The following is a 19,113-nucleotide window of genomic DNA, read 5'->3' as shown; positions in this document are numbered from 1 at the left end:
ACACAAGCAGGGGACGTTTCGAATGCGGGAAGAAAAATACGCGAGTACCACACGGAGGCGAACGTGAATTGCCAGTGGCAGGACGCGGTAACGACGGAGAGGCGAACGGGGGGTGCATAGGGATGGATAAGGACTCTGCGGTAGCGAGAAGAGGAAAGTTGGGGGTGAGTTGAGTATACAAGTTTCGAACAACGCGTTCTTATTTTCTAAACAAACACACCAGCAGGGCCCACTCTTCCCTTCGGCGTCGGGTTTATTTCGAGGATTCGTATATAAGTGCATATACGTATTACCAACGCGGGTCGCTACGCGGCCGTGTGTTTGCGTGTTTGTTTGTCGATACAATATAGTATAGACACGGTTGCGCGGAGTAGGAAACTTTTCGCTATTGGAATTCAAAAGCGGGTGTATCGAATCCAATAATGAATTGTCAACAGATAATGCGAAAGGCGACTTTTCTATTTCACTTTTCCCGCGAGTCGTTTCTCTCGTTCGTATAATCTTTTTAAAACGCTTGACTGAGATTGCATTCGATGAACTTTATTAGTTCGTCAGGTAACGGTTTGCAGAAACAGCATGTTCCGCGACGAGAATAAAAAAAATAAATAAATTTTTCTCGCGCACTGCGCTCGCGTGCTGTACGCAACACGCTCCACTTTTAGCTGTTCATTTTTTCTTAACGGCTGGGTATATTAATTGGAATGTGTCCAAACATTTTTTTCCGCTGCGACACACATTACAAATATCACGACTAACAGTTTCGCATTGTCGGCAAAATGATGTAAAAGAGATGGCGCTTGTCAAATATGTGGTTGCAAGAGTGGAAAATTATAATTTATGTGCAGAAGGTTTTGGCATATGCGCACGTGCTAATTACTTTGCGCTTGTTTATTTTACTTGCGTTAACAATTGGGAGCCTCATATAAAATGTAACGGTAATCAACAATAACAACCTTTGCAATAAGTAATTTAATTAACAACGATTAATATTACGTATAGCAAACAAGTTTTAACGGAGAGAAATATAATATAGTAAATAGCTGCAACAAAGTTCTCATTAAATGAAGTAATTAATAATTTGTATTATTTTTCCAATGTTACAATATAATAATAACAATAATAATTTAAATATGATAAGAAAATTATATTTATAATATTCATTCCATAATATTTTTAATATTTTTTAAATATTATATATTTTAGTAATCTATTGTAAAAAATAAATCACAAAGTATACATAATTTAAGCGAAAATATATTTGAACGACAACACATATTCAAGCACTTTATCCATTGTAAAATTTTGATTTTCGGCTATCAAACTTTGAAGCCGAGATAAATATATATCCATGTATTTCTGCAAGGTATTCGAGGCATATCAATAGCAATGGATTGAATGAAATTTCTCATCTTTCAAGTGGTTTAGAATTTCGATGGAAGAAACTTATAGCATGTACTGTAAGCCACTTTCAGCTACTTTCGAGGTGAAAAGTCATGTTCCAGACGATATTTTAGAGTGCCATTTAATAATGGAAAAGACGTCATATTAAAAGCCAGGTAAATGCATATTCGATCATGCAATACCGCAGCAATGTATTTTCGCGTGTTACGCGCGCGTCGTAAATATCCATAAATTGCAATTTTGACGTTCTTCTGCATTTAGCAATGTATCACAGTATAACTAGTAGACAGATGTGAATCACATCTTTAGTGAAATTCTACATTGTTCAGTGTAAACAGATGTTTATTTTAATATATAAAATAATAATAATATTTTTTTTTTTAAATAACTATACAAATTTGAAATTACTAATTATAAAAATATATATATATATATATATATATATATATCATTATATAACCAAATATATTTAATAGAAACAAAGCTGTTAATTTTAATTTATATAATTATTAATCTGCCAATGCATTACAATAATAAATCTATTTAAGCTATTAATTGCGCGCGCGCCAACATTTATATTGACTGTTCCTGCAAGCTGATAATTACGAGCTAATGGAACATCGCTGATAATGAGAAAAACAAATGGTGAATAATCTATTTTCTAATATGAATAACAATGCGAATAAAAGACAATAAACTCGCGAAACGGCGAAAACGCTGAAACGTCCTTCTTGAGTGAGATCGACGCGTGGTAGGTAGAGCGCCGTCATCCTGTTGTGCAAGATTTGATCGTACGAATTAGAAAACATCGGAGAGTCGAGATGCAAGTGTTCTTTCCAGAACAACGTCAAGTTGCGTAAAGTATACGAGCTATAAATATAAGTACGCCTTCCCCTTCCCTACCCTCTTTTTGCGATGTCGTAGGGCAATCGTGATCGTTGGCCTGGGGAACGAAGAAGTCAAGGAAGAAGCAAAGCCGAATCGGCGGCTACCCTATTTCACCCCTCGCGCGTGTTCGCAGCGAGGGATCGCGACCCGCGCATAAAAAGTTGCGAACTGCAACAGCCTGTGACACACAATGGCGTGCAAACAGAGAGGAACGTACGCAGAGATCAGGAATAAACTCCACTGCAGCGCCAGCGGGCGCATTGCGCAAAACCCCCTGACTAGCCCACTCTCTCTCTCACCTCCTGACGGTTGCAGGCAGGGGTAGGGGAGAGGTGCGCTTTACCCTTGCCCTCTTCTACATACCTAGCTACCTACCTCTACATTGCATCCCCTTTCACCTGCACCCTTTCTTCCCTCTACCAATGCGTTTTCTCATATACGATTCTCTTTCTCCCCACCGTTCCTCGTCGACTACCGTTTGCCTATTCGGATATAATCCTCTCTCTATCTCTCACTGTCACACCTCCCCCGACCCCTTCGTCTCTCACTCCTATTTTACCCTCTTTCTCTCGTCGACCGACTTGTCTTTTTTTCGCGCTCTTCATACCTAATTGGGCATTTTGTGCTGCACCGTCCGAGATATTATCGCGGTAATAACTGCGCGAAGCGACGAGCCACGGGACACACACAATGGCGAGTTTCGGCGAGTACTACTTCGCCCCGTCAGCTCGCACCCGCGTCGTACTTTCTCTCGCCACTGTTTCAACGTTACCGTTCTCTTTGTACCGTATAAAGATCGGATCGCCCCGTTTATTCGTTCGCTTCTCGACGTGGCGTGGGCGCGTATCTTGAGTATTCCGTCCGCGAGCGCGGAGTCGTTTATTTTCCTCTCTTGTCTCTTTTGTATTCATAAAATATTAATGATTTTTTTTTGCACCAGTACATCTCAGAAATTAATTAAGCAAATTTAATTAATTTTACAGCGTGAATGAATTCAAAATCTGAAATGCTTCTGTCAAAACATTCATAAGACAGACATATTTTTCTTATTTAAGATAATTATAGCTACGTTTATTTACCTATTGTTAATCATTTTTTTAATTAACAATCGATAATATTTAAAATAGTATGTGTTATGTGTTCATGCTGTATTTAAATATATTTTAAAACTGAAACTTAACGATTGAAATATTTTATAAATTTCTATGTCTTTTTTTATCGATGATATTTTTTCGCACGGTTTATAATATTTTCACGCGTTAATTTCATTAATATAAATAGGGAAAACTTTTTTGAGATAACGTCACTCATATATGTATAGACAAAATATATATAATATAGCTGTATAAAAGAAAATTCATCACTAAAAGAAGGTAATTTATCCTCAGAATACGTCAGCTTTATTTTTAGCCGTTGTCATAAAATTATAATGATTCAAAATAAGCCAACACATATAAAAACTCAAACATAATAATATATTAAAAAAGATTTTCCATAAAATTTCTTCCAATATGATAGAACTCTTTTATTTCACGTAAAGTGCACAGCTTTCCAATCTCAATTAAGCGTACAAACTAATATTTCGAATAAAAGCGACCGTTCCTATAAGCATCGAGGACCATCATTTTCAGCTAATTTCTCTACTATCTTTGATATCCAATATATGTATAATTATCTATGTGACGGTTTCCGCTATATAAGCATTCGTTAACATAAAGGAATCATGGCCAGTCTCTAACCCGTATCGCGACATTATCGGCTTTCTGGCGTCCTCGTTAACGTGGTAACTATAATTGAACTGCTACGATAGAAACCAGTGGCTCTCACTTTCTCGCAGTCATTACCGATTTTCCTTTAGGATAGTAATACTCTGCTCTTTCGGCGCCGTCTTACACCCTGCATAAAATCGTCGTTTCCTCCAAAAGACGTTCCGAGTGACATGAGACTGTATTAAGGTTAATCGAAGGACTAATCCTGCACAAACGTCGCTAGGTACGGTGGTTACGTTTAAATATCGAGAATAATCCGACTAACACGTTCGTTCGCTTTCGGTAATATCGGATAACCGTTATAAAACCAGATTATCGAGCCATTAATCACAGCAACAACTAGATTTTACTATCTCCTGAAATTATTTATTTTAAAATGAATTTCAAGCGTTATTAATAAAATAACAGGAGAAATAAAGTATTATCTTTATACTATTTGCATTATGGAATGAAAGATAATCGGAATATAAAGAATTATTGAAGTAATATTATAATTTTTTATTGAGACAGAAAAAGAGTGAGAAATCTACTTTAATTCTAAGTATTTTTCTAGATATTCATAAATAGTTTATTATAACAACATGAGAAACGTTTCATTAAATTGGCGTTTTAACGAAAGTTATTTTTGCAGAATAAATTATCTGATCTCACATATTGTTAAGCTTATCCGTCTAAACAGCCAAGTCAAGCGTCTCCTTTCATTGAATTACGTTAAACAATACTACATGGTGAACAGCTGATACCGCGTAAAATAAATAATGAAAATGTAAACATAACATAAAACGTCATTTCGCACAGACTGCACGAATTCATTGCATGGCGTTTGCCAGGTAAATATTGACTGCGCAGGCACAGAACTGGAATGTTCACTGCACGGCCGTAGCCAGCTTACTCTCATATTTCAGTTTCAAATGATTCATTTACAAATTTCTCTGTAATTTATACTTTCAATCCTATATTACGCCGTTTGCTGTTTTATAAAGCATAATATTTCATTATTCGCTTCGCTCACAGAATTTTAAAATAAATAGGAACTTGCTTTATGATAAAAAATAAATTTTCCATGTTAAATTATATATTCAAAATAAAAATATAAAATAATCTATTGAAGTGGTCTCCGGAATAGCATTAATTACATTTTACAATGCTTGTCTAATCATTAAAAATAAATTGTAGAAATAATATTATATATTATACAATCCGCTGCTTTTATGACGTTGTGCATAAACGTTGTGCATTCGTTTAAAAAAAAAATTTTTTTTACGGATTATATATTCTCAATTGGATTAAAGACTAGATTAAACTCGCGATTCATTCATCAATTAAAAAAAAAATTATAAAAAACTATTTATTATTTCTACAGATTATTTTCACCAATATTATTGAAAGTTTATTTTAATCAAACATTAAAAAAAAAACGCATTTATCTACTATCAGATAAATTGTACCATCCCTTTTATTTTTTTTTTCTCTTGCTCAAGTTTTAAATATATAATTCATCGAACTAAAAGCGCGAAAATATTCTTTCCGGTGACACTCAATCGACAGCGTTAAATATTTAAGCGTAAGTAGTTCGGACCATCACGCGAGCGTATTCGACCGTAGGATACAATCGTGTCTATCGGATAGAGAGAGCGGACACTACGCGTGTTTAATGGGAGAGAGCTTGCGAATAGCTTGAGGAAACTTCGCGAAATATCACTCCGCTGGTCCCTAAACCAACCGACGCAATGGCCGGTATTCCTGTTGGAAGCGGAATAATATCAGTTGTAGGGGTAGCGTAGCAATTTCATTACCGTAACCACTGGGTACCCAGGCATTCGTGTGCAACCGACAATGCCCTGCGCGTTTATGAAAGGGACAGCCTATACGCGAGATTACACGACTGCTCAAGTATAGCTAGTCGCGCTGTTGCGCTAATTCACCCGAAAGCTGGAACTCAGTTGTGGAACGTACGGGCGAGCGAAACGTATCGAAGTAGACGCAGAATAGGGATACATTTACGTTCTTTGTACATGGAGCGTGAAGCTATTTCTCCGCAAAAAAATGTCATCGGGCGAACTAATAAGATCAACGCTTTTGTCCACTGCTATTTTTGTTCCTATTTTGTGGTCCGCGTTTAATGAAAAAGACGAAAGATGTGACTAAACAGCTGTTTAAATTTCTAGATATTGCTGTATAATATAATGTAATATTGCTTGATACAAAATTATCTTTCTAATAATATTGTTTAATAATAAATGTTTAAATATCGTTATAACATCGAAGCAATTTTTGTAATTATCAAAAATTTTGGAAAGATAAAATTTTGACAAAATCTATCACACAATTAACGCGATAAACTCTATCAAATATGTTAAGCAAAAAAATAAAGAGAAATTATTTAATAATCATTATTAAGACAATTTTGAATACACGAAAAATAAAAAAAAAAGAACAAAAAGTTTAAATATTAATAATTCATAAATGATGAGTCTCAGATATCGCACGGACCATTTACCATAAAAAAGAAGTGAATATTAAAGGCGAAAGGTTAGCGAGTAGAGAAGTCGTAATGAAAGAAAAATGTACAGCTTTAATTAGATTTGCTCGGAACAAGCCCTGGGTTGACAAACTACCTCCGTCCACCGACATTTTTCTGCATCTCTGTTCTGTTAACTCAAAGCAGCGTTATTTCCCGAGAAAGTGTAGGTGGATGGCATAGCGTCGTCCCCCATCATCTGCTAATAAGACCCCGGCTCTCTTATTTAGCCGGACCTTCTCTAGGAAGGAAAGGCAGTAAATTGCCAGTTCCTCTGTTTTGTTTCCTTGCCCTATCTTTCGGCCGTGAGTAAAACCAGAACCTGAACAAAAGTACGATTTCCACAAGACAGATACGCTGACGCAAGCCGACATTGCCTCCGACAAAAATAGCAATACTTTAAGTTCCATTCATTGAAATACATTGTCGTACCGTTAAATATATTATACATACGCATGTGTCCTCGATAATAAGTCAAAGTTATGCAAATCTCTCGTATTGTTCGGTAATTTTATCGATCTTTTATTTAATTATTAAAAATGTCTAAAACATGGCATGTTAAAACAACCGCTATGTCGAGATGAATTATTGTATATATTAACTTTGGCCCGCTCGTTGGAAACATAATTATATTTAATAAAAATATACTAAAACTTTTTTTAAATTTCTATAATAAATGTATTATTATATATAATAATCGTCTCTTTTGACTAGAAAGAATAAAATCACGAATTTTGTTTTTTTTCTTTACTATTAATTATGCTTTTCATCAGTAGCGCAATCGATGCAATGTTTTTATTAATCAATCTGTTAGTTTAGAACAAAAGTAATTCTAACTACAACCTCAACAAAGTTGATTATATAACCGAGAGAACGAGGCGACGTTTAACTCTCATACCAACAACGTCTCGTAGATACCTCGGATAAACCTAAATTTACTACCTACAGATGATAGGCGAGGGTTGTTACGAGAAACATATATACGGCGCGATGCCGTCACGTCAAACGTTACCGAACAAGTATATGCCAGAGTTCACAGATGTACACGTGACTGAGTGTATACAAATGTATAAGGCGCATACACCTTCATATACATAAACATAGATATACACACATGCATATAGATACACACACAGATATACGTACACATATCGCGAAGCGGCGAGCTATGAAGCAACTTCCGCAGAAACTTCGTACTCGGATAATTGTTATTATCGCGTTACCGGGTTAATTAGAAGCATCAAATGTAAAGGCAGACGAAGTAAATCTTACGAATATCCGTGCACGATCCCTCCACCATTGTCTCATACATATACCACAGTCCTCTGTCCGCATGTTCTTATGTCTGTATTCTTCGAAACTGCCATTGAAAAATCGTGCTGCGCGAACCGGAAAACTTGGACTCGCACGAGATTGCAATGTCTTCGTCAAGACAAACGTTTTGCATGAACCTACTTTTGGTGGACGGAGGCGGTAAGGATGACGCTTGGAAAAGACGCAGGGTCAGTTAGAAAGAGGGAATTGCGACGAAAAGCTCGCAAAAGAAAGTAAAAAAACTTGGACGCTTCAAATGTTAAACACCGCCGGGTCCAAAGAACCTCCGGCGTTTAATAACATTTATAATGAACCGCCGACCTTTTAAAAGAAAATAAATTCCCGGTTACATATGTAATTTTATGAAACGCGTTTCATTTTCTTATTCGGCGCTTGCAATGATCTCCGCTTTCTTTTTCTTTTTTTTTTTTTCTCATATGCATAACGATCCTAAGACAGAACGAAGAGCTCGATGTTGTTTACTTTGCAAGAACAATCGTCGAAAAATTTTGCATTCGCGTTAATATTCAAAAAAATTAATTAATATGAATATAACAAATTCATATAACCGATATAAATTCTACGTGCTATTTTGTTGATTTATCTGCAGATAATTTTTTATCTTTCTCAGAAAAAGAATTGACAAGCAACCGAAAAATTGCTGAATAGAATCAACTTCTAACTTAGTCTCTTTTTCGTTCGGTATTTTCTTTCTTCTCCGACTTCCGACCTGAAAGACCCCAAGGCGTCTGTGGAAAATATTTCATGTTCAGTTAATTAGCGTAAGACAAACAGGCCAGAGTTTCTACTCAGACACAGTAAAAAGTAATCTTTCTTTTTCCATCGCTGCTTTATCCTTCTTCACTGTCACAGCGAGGTAAATAATAGCAACAAGACATGTTTTAATTTTTCATGGATCAGCTTTTAACATGGAAAAAGCATATACAAGTACTTTCAAACAATTACTTACAAACAATAAGTAGCGTGATATAATAGAAAATTACATAAAAAAAGTACGTAAGCTAAAGGACTTATAATTAAAGAATACTTAAAAATTGTATATATATATATATATATATATATATATATATAAATAATTAATTAAATCGATACACTTGCGAAAACATATGACATGAATTTACATAAAGTTAGTCACTAAGTAACATTTATCTTTCGTTTGGCACAATCACACAAGTGTCAAGATGCTCCAGTGCGTTGATTAATCTACAGGTTAAAGTCGTTTGTAACATATACATAAACGATCGTTAGAGAATGGATCGTCATCTATCTTCTCCGTTACATAGTGTTGATGCGAGCGAGCGAAAGCTAAGCGAAAGACCAGATACAAACGAATCAAGAACATTCTGTGCGATGCGATCTTGGCTGTAACTAGGTCGAAACGTCTTCATCTCGATGTTACGCACGGCTGGAAATTACCGCGTCACTCAAAGATGTGATCGCACAGCCAGGAGTATCCCATCTTCCATTATCATGCAGATACGTACGCGCAACAATTCGAGGCGATATATACCTGTAAGGACCGTTCGCGAGTAAGCATTCTGCGAGAGAGCGTAAATGGAGAGACAAGGGTGGGAGGAAGGTCGCGGGGTACGCGTCGGGGTTGCTCTTGCGAGCACCCATGAATAAGTTGATAGAGTTCTATCGGACGTGGTGCGCGGTTACGAATTAGTAAATCACCGTATGCGCGATTCGGCCGATACTATGGTCGGCAAAGCAAATGTAAAGCCGAATCGTCGACCACACATACGGTCACAGCAGACCACAGTAGCATAATAACCGAGAGTAATGCATGAATTATTGACTGCTTCCTATCTTGCTACCCTTTTCTCTCCTTCTCTCTCTCTCTCTCTCTCTCTCTCTCTCTCTCTCTCTCTCACGAGCACACAGTTTGAGACCGGGCGCGTGTATGCGTAAGTGCGTTGGGGTGTCCACCTTTGTCTACTGTGTATTAAATGGTTTCGTACACGTAGATTAGCCACTGTCTGCCTCGCGAACAGGGTCGTACGTCACGTGAGAGTATATATACGTATATATTTGTGTGCGATGCGTATATGCGTTGTGTATGTCTGTATACATGCGGTGAACCCACGGGAGAAGGAGTAAGAGCAACAGAGGCACGGGAAGTCTCGCACGCACGAGAACTAAGTTGTCCCAACTACTTGCTAGATGGATCGCTATATCATCTTGGTCGTGATAGCGCATCTACAGTACATGTCTTTACTTATGCGTGCACGGAAATCCAATAATTCGCTGAAATTTTCCTGCAAGGGACACAAGAAGCTTCTAATCACGAGAAATGGTACAACTATCATATAACGCTTTCAAAAATATCGTACATATTAAAGTTAAATAATGAATTTATAACAAATACTTTTATACGAAAATAGAAGATATTATATAAAAATAGAAAAATTAATATAACAATTTATTAAGTTATCGAATTATTTTTTCGTTTATTTAGTAAATTGTAATGAATTTTTTAATTTATTTTTTATTTTTTAATAACCTTAATAACAAATTGTTATCAATTTTTTTCTTTGCCAAATAAATTCCATATGTCAATCTTTTTTTTTCTCGATACATATTAATAACTGCTTTAAGTAAATGCATAAATTTATGTACAAAGTATTATCAAGTAAGATATGATAAGAGAACATACATACAACGCAACTGTGATACATATCAGTAAATCATATCAGAAAATATGCAAAATTATTGTAAATGTATTATACCTCACGCAAAGTTACACTTACATAATATCTTGCTTTTCTTTAGCACGTGGACACGAACTTATGTCAAGAGAAAACACGCTGACAAATGTACGAAACATAAAAAAATTTAACACGCAAGTGAACTTATTATCCATTCAGATGGACCTTATACTTCTTCTTTTCTAGTTGGTATATTATACAATGTAACAAAAGAAAAAGGAAGATAAAAAGAAAAGAGAGGAAAAAAAAGAGAAACAGAAAGATTAGATAAAGGAAGAAAGAGGAAAAGACTATATCATATACTTTTTTACTGTAAAAAGAAATTATTATTACCAGATTTTCCCAAGAACGCAACTTTATCGCCAAATATAATTTATAACGTATACTTTTAACTGTCCATATAATTTTGACTTCTCGCTTTTAATTGCGTATTTTTTTGCGAAGTAGTCAATAAAGGAAATAACTCGGGCATTTAGTATCCAATATATCCACATGATTTATCTCACTTTGCATTTTCATTAATTCGATTACGCAAATTCAATGGACGATATTGAAGCAACATGCGTATCTTTCAACTCGCGGATTTTATTTACGACAAATTACTCATCTTACAAAACGCAAAAGAAACGATTCGGATTATCGTTCCTAAATTTTCACATAAGTATTCAGATATGGATTGCCACGTGGACAAGTTGTCCCGTTAATCTTGAGGCTGACATATGTGTATACGCGCAATAGATGTATGAACTTCCTGTGTCTAATACAAAGCAAGTTGTAACCGATGTCCTCTATCAGCCCGATGGAGGAGTCATCGATCAAACGTAAGCGAGCGTGGTAACGACAGCGAAACTCCAGGAGACAATATCTCGACTATCGAAGAGAGGCTGACTTGTTAAACTATTATAACCATAAAACATATCGCGTAACACTATTGTATCATTAGATATCTAGAAATGTCATTTGCAATTCGTATTATAGATATTTGTATAATGATAAAGAATACACTTTCGAAGGAAATGTGCAATTCTTAAGTCTTATTTAAACCAAAATAGATAATTCATATTTCCAATCAAGATCTCGCAGAAAGAGAGAAACAGAAAAAAATAAAAAGGAAAAAACAGAAAGAGAGAAAAATAAAGAGTGAGAAATTGGTGTCGAATATATGGAATAATACTTTTGATAATCCAAAGTTACGTAAACATTCAACTAAAAATATTACGCGGATTTATATTAATACTTGTAAATATATACGAACTATGACAATAGGACAAATTTTTTATAATCTTTCCATTTTATGAAAACGTATTATGAAATTGTTCTACAGTATGTTTTTAGCTTTCACCGTATAAAAATATTTATGACATTTTTATTTTAATCCGTGTATATCTATGTGTTTTACTGTAGAAAATATACATTTTTTTTATCTAAATGCTTGCCGGACACCGTAAATAAAGCATTATTTTTATGTCAAATACAAGATATAAAATTACTATCTTAGAAAATTAAATTTTATGTTAGTATCTAACAGGCAAAATTTTAAAAAATTAGCAATAATTATTACTTCTGATATTTATAGAATACTGATTAATGTGTGTGTGTGTGTATGTGTGCTATCGATTTGCACAAGGATGGCACAAGTATTTATAAATTGGCAAAAAAGAAACGGTAACGTAAATATTTTAGATTACAATTTTGAATATATAACTATTATATAAAGTTTGCAAACTAAAAATTATATATTAATCTCATATTTCCATAGCATAATAGAATAATGTGCATACATTAATTAAAAATATAAAAATGTGTTCTAGATAGAATTAACAAATGTTAACGAATAAATTTTTGATATGCGAGAAACGACATAAATTCAAATAATTAGATCTTATAAAACATTTAATCAAGTTCCAAATATAAAAAATTTCTGCGTTGTAAATACAAATCTTATTATCGTTTTGCTATAATATGATATAACTTATCACTTGCGTCGGATTCAGATAAACGCTTTTCAAAGTAGTTAAACTCAATCATTGTATTTAGAAAGTATATTTCTTATAAAATAATGTATTCGATAATGTTCCGTCGGCGATAAGATATAGTGGCAATTACATTATCCTGAAAAAGTGAGAGAAAAAAAAAACGATATTTGTGCTTGCAAAACATCCTCTTTGTTGATCGAGAGGTAGTCGAGCGACACCGCGATATACAGTCTCTCCGACGATAGACAAGACGGCGGCGGTTAGGCGGACAGAAAGATGTAGCGTGCAGAGGTTACGGCGTGCCCTCTGGAGAAGACCCGAGTATGGGGGCCCTAGAATAGAGAGAGGAGAGACGAGAGAGTTCAAGCTCTTAATTAGCTGCAATTACTGCAACATAGCAATGTCGAGCAAATCGCCCGAGGCTCATCCTCCGTCCTTCTATCTTCCATCTGCGTGTAAGCCCGGTTCGTCTCTCGTTCCCAGCTCGCTCCATCACGGAACTCGACGCTTTCCCGCCAGTCTTCGTTCCATTTTGGAGCCCTATCTCCGGGCTCTCTTCCGCGAAAGAGCCAATTTATGATAGAATTTAAACTAATATGCGGAAAATAAAAATTGCTCTCCGGCCACGTCGTTGTTCGTTTGCCATGTTATATCTGTAATCAGCTCAGCTCAACCACACCGTAACGTCGAAGATGTTGCATCAAAGAAATTTCTAATTTAAAAAACATATAACATATCGAATCATCGCGATGTATCATGTAGACTTTGCCTTGTTATTGTTCTTCGTTATTCTAACATAATGAGAAATCTTGTCTCGCGCAATGTAACGTACTTCGGTTCGATATTCTTCGTGAATGAATATAATAACAAGGGAGATATAATACGATCTTTATCGAGATATTTTATCCAATATCGTGTTACTTTATTTAAAAAGACTTACTTAATACAAGTTAACATTCCATACAAGTTAGCATTTCCAAAGAATATTGATCTTTCCCTCTGTGTGAATGTTCAAAGTTATTTCTCTTCCAAAATAAGTAAAGCAGACACAATAAATCGCTTAGTTTGTATTAGATAATGAAGAATACTTCGTAGATAAATAATATATGCAATCTGTTCAGAATCCGTTTATATAATAAAAAATATGAAATTATATAAAAGTGTTCTTTTGCAACGGATAGCAATATCATCTTGTATAGAGAAAAGAGTAAGCCAGAAATGGCTATAGTAATTCTAATGGAGTCACAACAAGATCTATATTGCAATGAAAATCAATAGCTATAGATTCCCTCTTGGCTGTCTAATGTCAATGCTTCATAGATTCCCTATGCTCAAGATCGCATCACCTTGCGTTTCGCATGTCACTTTGTCCCCCCTACGTCTTGTAGACAAATGTGGCGATCGCGATCGCAAACGGAATTATTTATAAGTTTGAACATGAGCCAAAGTCGTCCACTAACATAAGATATTTCTCAAATATCTTATGGCATTCTCTCGTATCGGTGCGGCAAGTACCAATCCATATCCTCTTCTCTATCAATAAGATTTAAATTTCATTTTGCATAATTGTAAACATGTAGCTTACGTATGAGTCTAAAGTTACAAAATTACAAAAATGATTAATCTTAACTGATATCATGAAGCATTATGTGTTATACAGAATTAATCTCATTAAAAGATATTTAAATTTTTCTGAGTAGATTAAAAGTATACTATAAAGTGTAAAATGCATTATATTTCTGGTTTGTTAAATCTTTAAAAAAAAGCAACAATTTAATCTCTAAAGAATTTAAGCGCAAATAATTATGTCCCCAGAAACAAATTTCAAATGCCAATTCAACGATTTATATAAGTGCATTAATGGCTTACAGAAACTGTAATTTGATACCGAAATTGTGAAAGCTAAACATTGACTTTCCATTTAATCGTACGATAATGTGCTTTATAATTTTACTTGTTTATGTTTATTACGAAATTACATGTATAAAACAAATCGCCAAATTACAGAACAGTTAGCTCTGTAATTAGCGACAATATCAGAGATTAAATACAGAATAATATCAATATGCACGATGCTTTAAAGCTTTGTTATATGAAGCATTTCGAAACTTTTCATTGATACCACAAATGTCATTTTAGACTATGCGTGAAAACATGAAATTATCTCTTTCATATATCAAATGATTCAAACAACTACATTGCAAATACAAAATGTTAACGCCAATAAACCGTAATTTGAAGTTTAATAAATCTCGTCTAATTAATATCAGTGAGCATAAATAATAATTCCTTCAATTAATAGCAAAGCTTTTTAACATAAATATTAGATTGTATAAAAAATATTTATTTACTAACATTAAATTTACAATTATTAATCATTGATTAATAATTTAATAGTAGAGTATATCGTATAATAGTATTTTAATAAAATTATACGAAAAGATATTTAAAATTCGATCATCTCTTTGTATACACTTATGATGTTCTGGACCATAATATCACGCAATCTTAAACTTAGACAAATCGAATTATCATGTTTATAAGAAATTCGGGCGCTCGTAAATCTCTCCTATCCCTTTCTTCACTTCAATCAAAAAGGTCTCAATAAGATAAACCCAACTCCTGTCCTTGCCCTGCATCAATGTTACCGAAAACAGTGGAGGGAATCCTTTCGGTATTCGGTCGAAGCTTAGCATTGCAATCACCCTAGTTCAATCTGCTACCAGCGAGCGGCGCCACTTAATGGATCAGTGATACGAGCCGCATTGAGTCAGACACACTGCATTGTTCTATTTTGAACCTAATAAGTATTGAATGTTGACATAGTTTGGCTAAAGTGATCAGTTTCGTCTTGAAATCTTGTGAAGTATCAAAAGACGTGTAAAAATTGAATTCTACAGCTTCGATATAAATATTCCTATTTATTTTTTACTTTATATTTTCGAGAAAAAAATATTAGAAAAAAGGGATTTTTTTTTTAGATCACAACTTTATTTCGAATATTATAGCGGATAGTGTAATGCTATAATTTTTATGTTTTTATATACTAAACTAGTTTTATTATCTAAATATTTATAAAAATAAAAATTTAAAATTTTAAAATTATAAATAATAATTTTTTAATAACTAAAATAAATTATAGAAAACATGTTACAGGTTTGCATTAGATTGACTATATAATCATAAATATAAATATGTAGGTATTTAATAAAAAAATATTCATTAAATATCTAACAAAGATATTTAATGAAAAAAATAACTTTCTTTGAAAACGTTATAAAACATTTTTATATCAAAATGCACAACATTTATTACAGACACACATACATGCAGTTTTATTTGCATATACAATATATACGTAAGCTAATTTTAATTGAAGTTATCCTAATGTAATTGCCAAGTATATTATTAATAGTTAATTAACAAGTATATTGCAATATGAAATCTATATCTTTTCAAGGATAAATGTCCGTTTATTATTTATATCATTTTATATGCGATTAAAATGCATGGTGTTATATCACAATAAGTGTTCTTTTTTTGTGTATATCTTTATTTCTTAAAAAGCAATAAAAAGGAATAATACAAAAAAATAGGTAGTCAGGTTTTTTTATATTTAAAGATATGTAATCTCTCAAGTTTTTTATATAATAAGAGAAAATATCATATTATCTACATAAATGTAAATGTTTTGTAAATGATAAAATACAATATATACTACCCTTTTGATTTTCATAGGAACACATAAACATAAGTAAATTTAAAAAATAATAACACAAGAGAATTATAAGTATTAGAAATATATATTTATAATATACATTCACACACGCATAGCAAATATTCATATCTTTATCACTCTTACATGTCATATAATATACATGTCTCAATGTATATACAATAGAAATATTATTATAAAATAGCTTCTTTAAAAATAATTTCTATAATATTTTTAAGCTAAAAAGCAACATTTCAATCGACATTTAACCTACATATTTAAAAAAAAAACATATCATCGCTATTACATAATTAAAAAATGCAAAATATATATGGCAATAATTGGAAATGCATCGTCGTAAAGTTTGCATTGGCTTCCGCGTCAAACAATCCTATCGGCGTGGCGGCGAGCGAGCGACTGTTGGCTCGCGTCTTAGCTCGTGCGATTCCGCGGACGCTCGGGAACGCCGGCGCCTCTGGGCGTCGCGACGGCGGGCGTCCAGGGCTGGCAGGCTGGCAGGCAGGCAAAGGCAGGCGTCCCTTCGCGCTCTCCCCGCCAGACGAGTTCCGACTCTACGCTCGGCCGGACGTGACGTAACGCGCGCAGCGTGGAGAGCGTAGAGAACGACGTCGCTGTCGTTGCAGCCACCGACATCGCGGCCGACCAATTCTCGAATACACCGTGCACAATCGTCGACATCGTTTTAATCGGTGCGCAAATATTTCTCCGTGTCCTACATAAATTTTCGCCGTTGGTTGCTCACTCTCGCAGTTTCGGAGCACGCGTATTTGGCATTTCGCGACGCGCGCCGCTGCACTTCGCACGCACTGACGCCTCCGCACGCAGTAACCGCGTGTGCTCCGCACGCTTCGACGCTTTCCGCGGTAAATAAATAGTGCTCACGAATGTGAAGAAACAAGAGGAAACGACGAGAAAGATAGAATTATTAGTGACAGAGGTGCGCGAATGAAGAAATAGGAAACCCGTCAAACTTGATTGGGAGTGATCGTTTTGAAAACTGTGCGCTCCGATGTTCAAAAGGAAACTATCCTGCACCGAGTTGGAGATAGTAAAGTTTCTTATAGTTTTTATAGATTTCGCGAACACAGTTTCGTGAGCGTCGCTGTTTATTTGCAACTCTGTCATCCGGAAATCAAGGGAAGAAGTTGGACGAGAGGCTTCAAGATAGCGGCAAATGATGACCGCCACTAAAATTCGAGATCAATGGTAATACGACAACGTGAAGTAATGACGCGGGAAAAAAATATCACGGCAATCTACGTGACGACGCGATAGATTGTGAAGTGTAACATGCGATGAACATACATTGTCTCTTATCGTGGACAAACGATCGTGGACTACAAACGTCTCGCAGTGCGACTTGGCGGTTACTAACAAATCGAGTAATAAAATATTGGTGGAACGCTAACACGAGTGCTCGATCTTAATTACACGATCGCAGTCGTTTCTCCAATCGTTCGATTATCGCAATTCCACGGCAGATTCACGGTCAATTTATACACCGCATGAATCGCACACGACGCTGATCGTCTTCCTCTCACAATTCGTACCCGATACAATTTATAAAATAAATTAATAGAGAGATCGACGATCGCGTCAACCAGTGTCTTCGTTCTTCTGTACCGCGAGGATTCCTTTCGGTCACGTGACAAAACTGCATCCTTCAACTTTCACCACGGCGAGACAAATCTTAGGTCGCAAAAATGCTGACCATGTCGACCTTGATGATGCCAACAACGATGACAACCATGACGAATCCTGGACCGATACCTGCTCACACCGTGCCGCAAAAGATAGAACCACCTAAGCTGACCGCGGCAGCTACGCTCACTCACACGGCGACACCCGTCAACAAATCAGGTAACACTTTAGTGTAAGAAATTTATGGCTTTTAGCATTACCACGTTCGAACGATAAGACAAATGTAGATGCATCTCCCTGTCGTATACTTTCTATTGATCACAGTTTTAACACGCTCCGTTTAGATGGATAACGATCGCAAGAATTTCTTATGCGAATTTTAATACAAATATATCAATTGTCACTGATATTAAATTGTTTGAATTTAACAAGAAATCATAATCACGTCCATATTATACAATATAAAAAGTTTTTTGTCTATAATGAAATAATGAAGACTATGAAAAGTGAGCAAAAGCAGAGAAAATCGCATAAAATAAATAAAATTCGATTCTTCTAATCATAAATTCTCTTTTATAATCATTGCAATAAATGTGCAATCAAAATGGTAAATGATAAAACATGTTTACCGAAAAATTATCAGGAAAGTATTATACAATATATTTATAATGCGTAATTATTCGATAGTAATTTTTCAAATTCAAAAAGTTTCTGTTGTAGTTGTATGATTGTGCAAAAATTTTACACAGCGCGAATACGAAAACATTTTTTGACACTGCAGTAATAATTTTATTTACTTCAATGTATTTTTCTTACTACTGGATACAATCTACAAATTTAACAACTCTTCGATATATAAGTGCCATGACACACTTTCCCACGAAGCTACGATCATTTCGCGCTTCAATTTCGACGCTCGTAAAAGAAGCGCTAACTTCCCTCGCGGTGGGCAAGGGGATGAGGGTGGTGGAAGAACAAGATCCAGCACGGTCGCCTGTCTCCCGCATTGAAATTCAAATGCGCGTTCCTACCTATCAGTTAACGATCCAAACTATTTTACAACAACTTTGTGATTGATTTCAGCATTTAAAGAAGTAAATTCCTCGTCGGTGCGCGAGCGCGTTACGGGCTAGCT

General features: G+C 35.0%; 1 protein-coding gene across 4 annotated transcripts in view; it reads left to right on the top strand.

Annotated features, from left to right (window-relative positions):
• The window catches only part of LOC138943585 (nucleolysin TIAR), a 408,695-nt gene that overhangs the window by 220,826 nt on the left and 168,756 nt on the right, over positions 1 to 19,113 (top strand). The window contains exon 1 of one of the 4 annotated variants that reach the window (XR_011448504.1): positions 16,880 to 18,197. The exons of the other annotated variants lie outside the window; for them this stretch is intronic. The gene's annotated coding sequence lies outside the window, so the exon portion shown is untranslated. Of the gene's footprint in view, positions 1 to 16,879; positions 18,198 to 19,113 lie in introns of those variants that run through there. 4 annotated transcript variants of the gene reach the window in all.

The sequence above is a fragment of the Polyergus mexicanus genome, unplaced genomic scaffold (assembly GCF_030449975.1).
Source record: "Polyergus mexicanus isolate NDT 795.1 unplaced genomic scaffold, iyPolMexi1.0 SCAF_27, whole genome shotgun sequence".
NCBI classification, from domain to species: Eukaryota; Metazoa; Arthropoda; class Insecta; order Hymenoptera; family Formicidae; genus Polyergus; species Polyergus mexicanus.
This window is presented reverse-complemented; position numbering and strand designations above follow the sequence as displayed.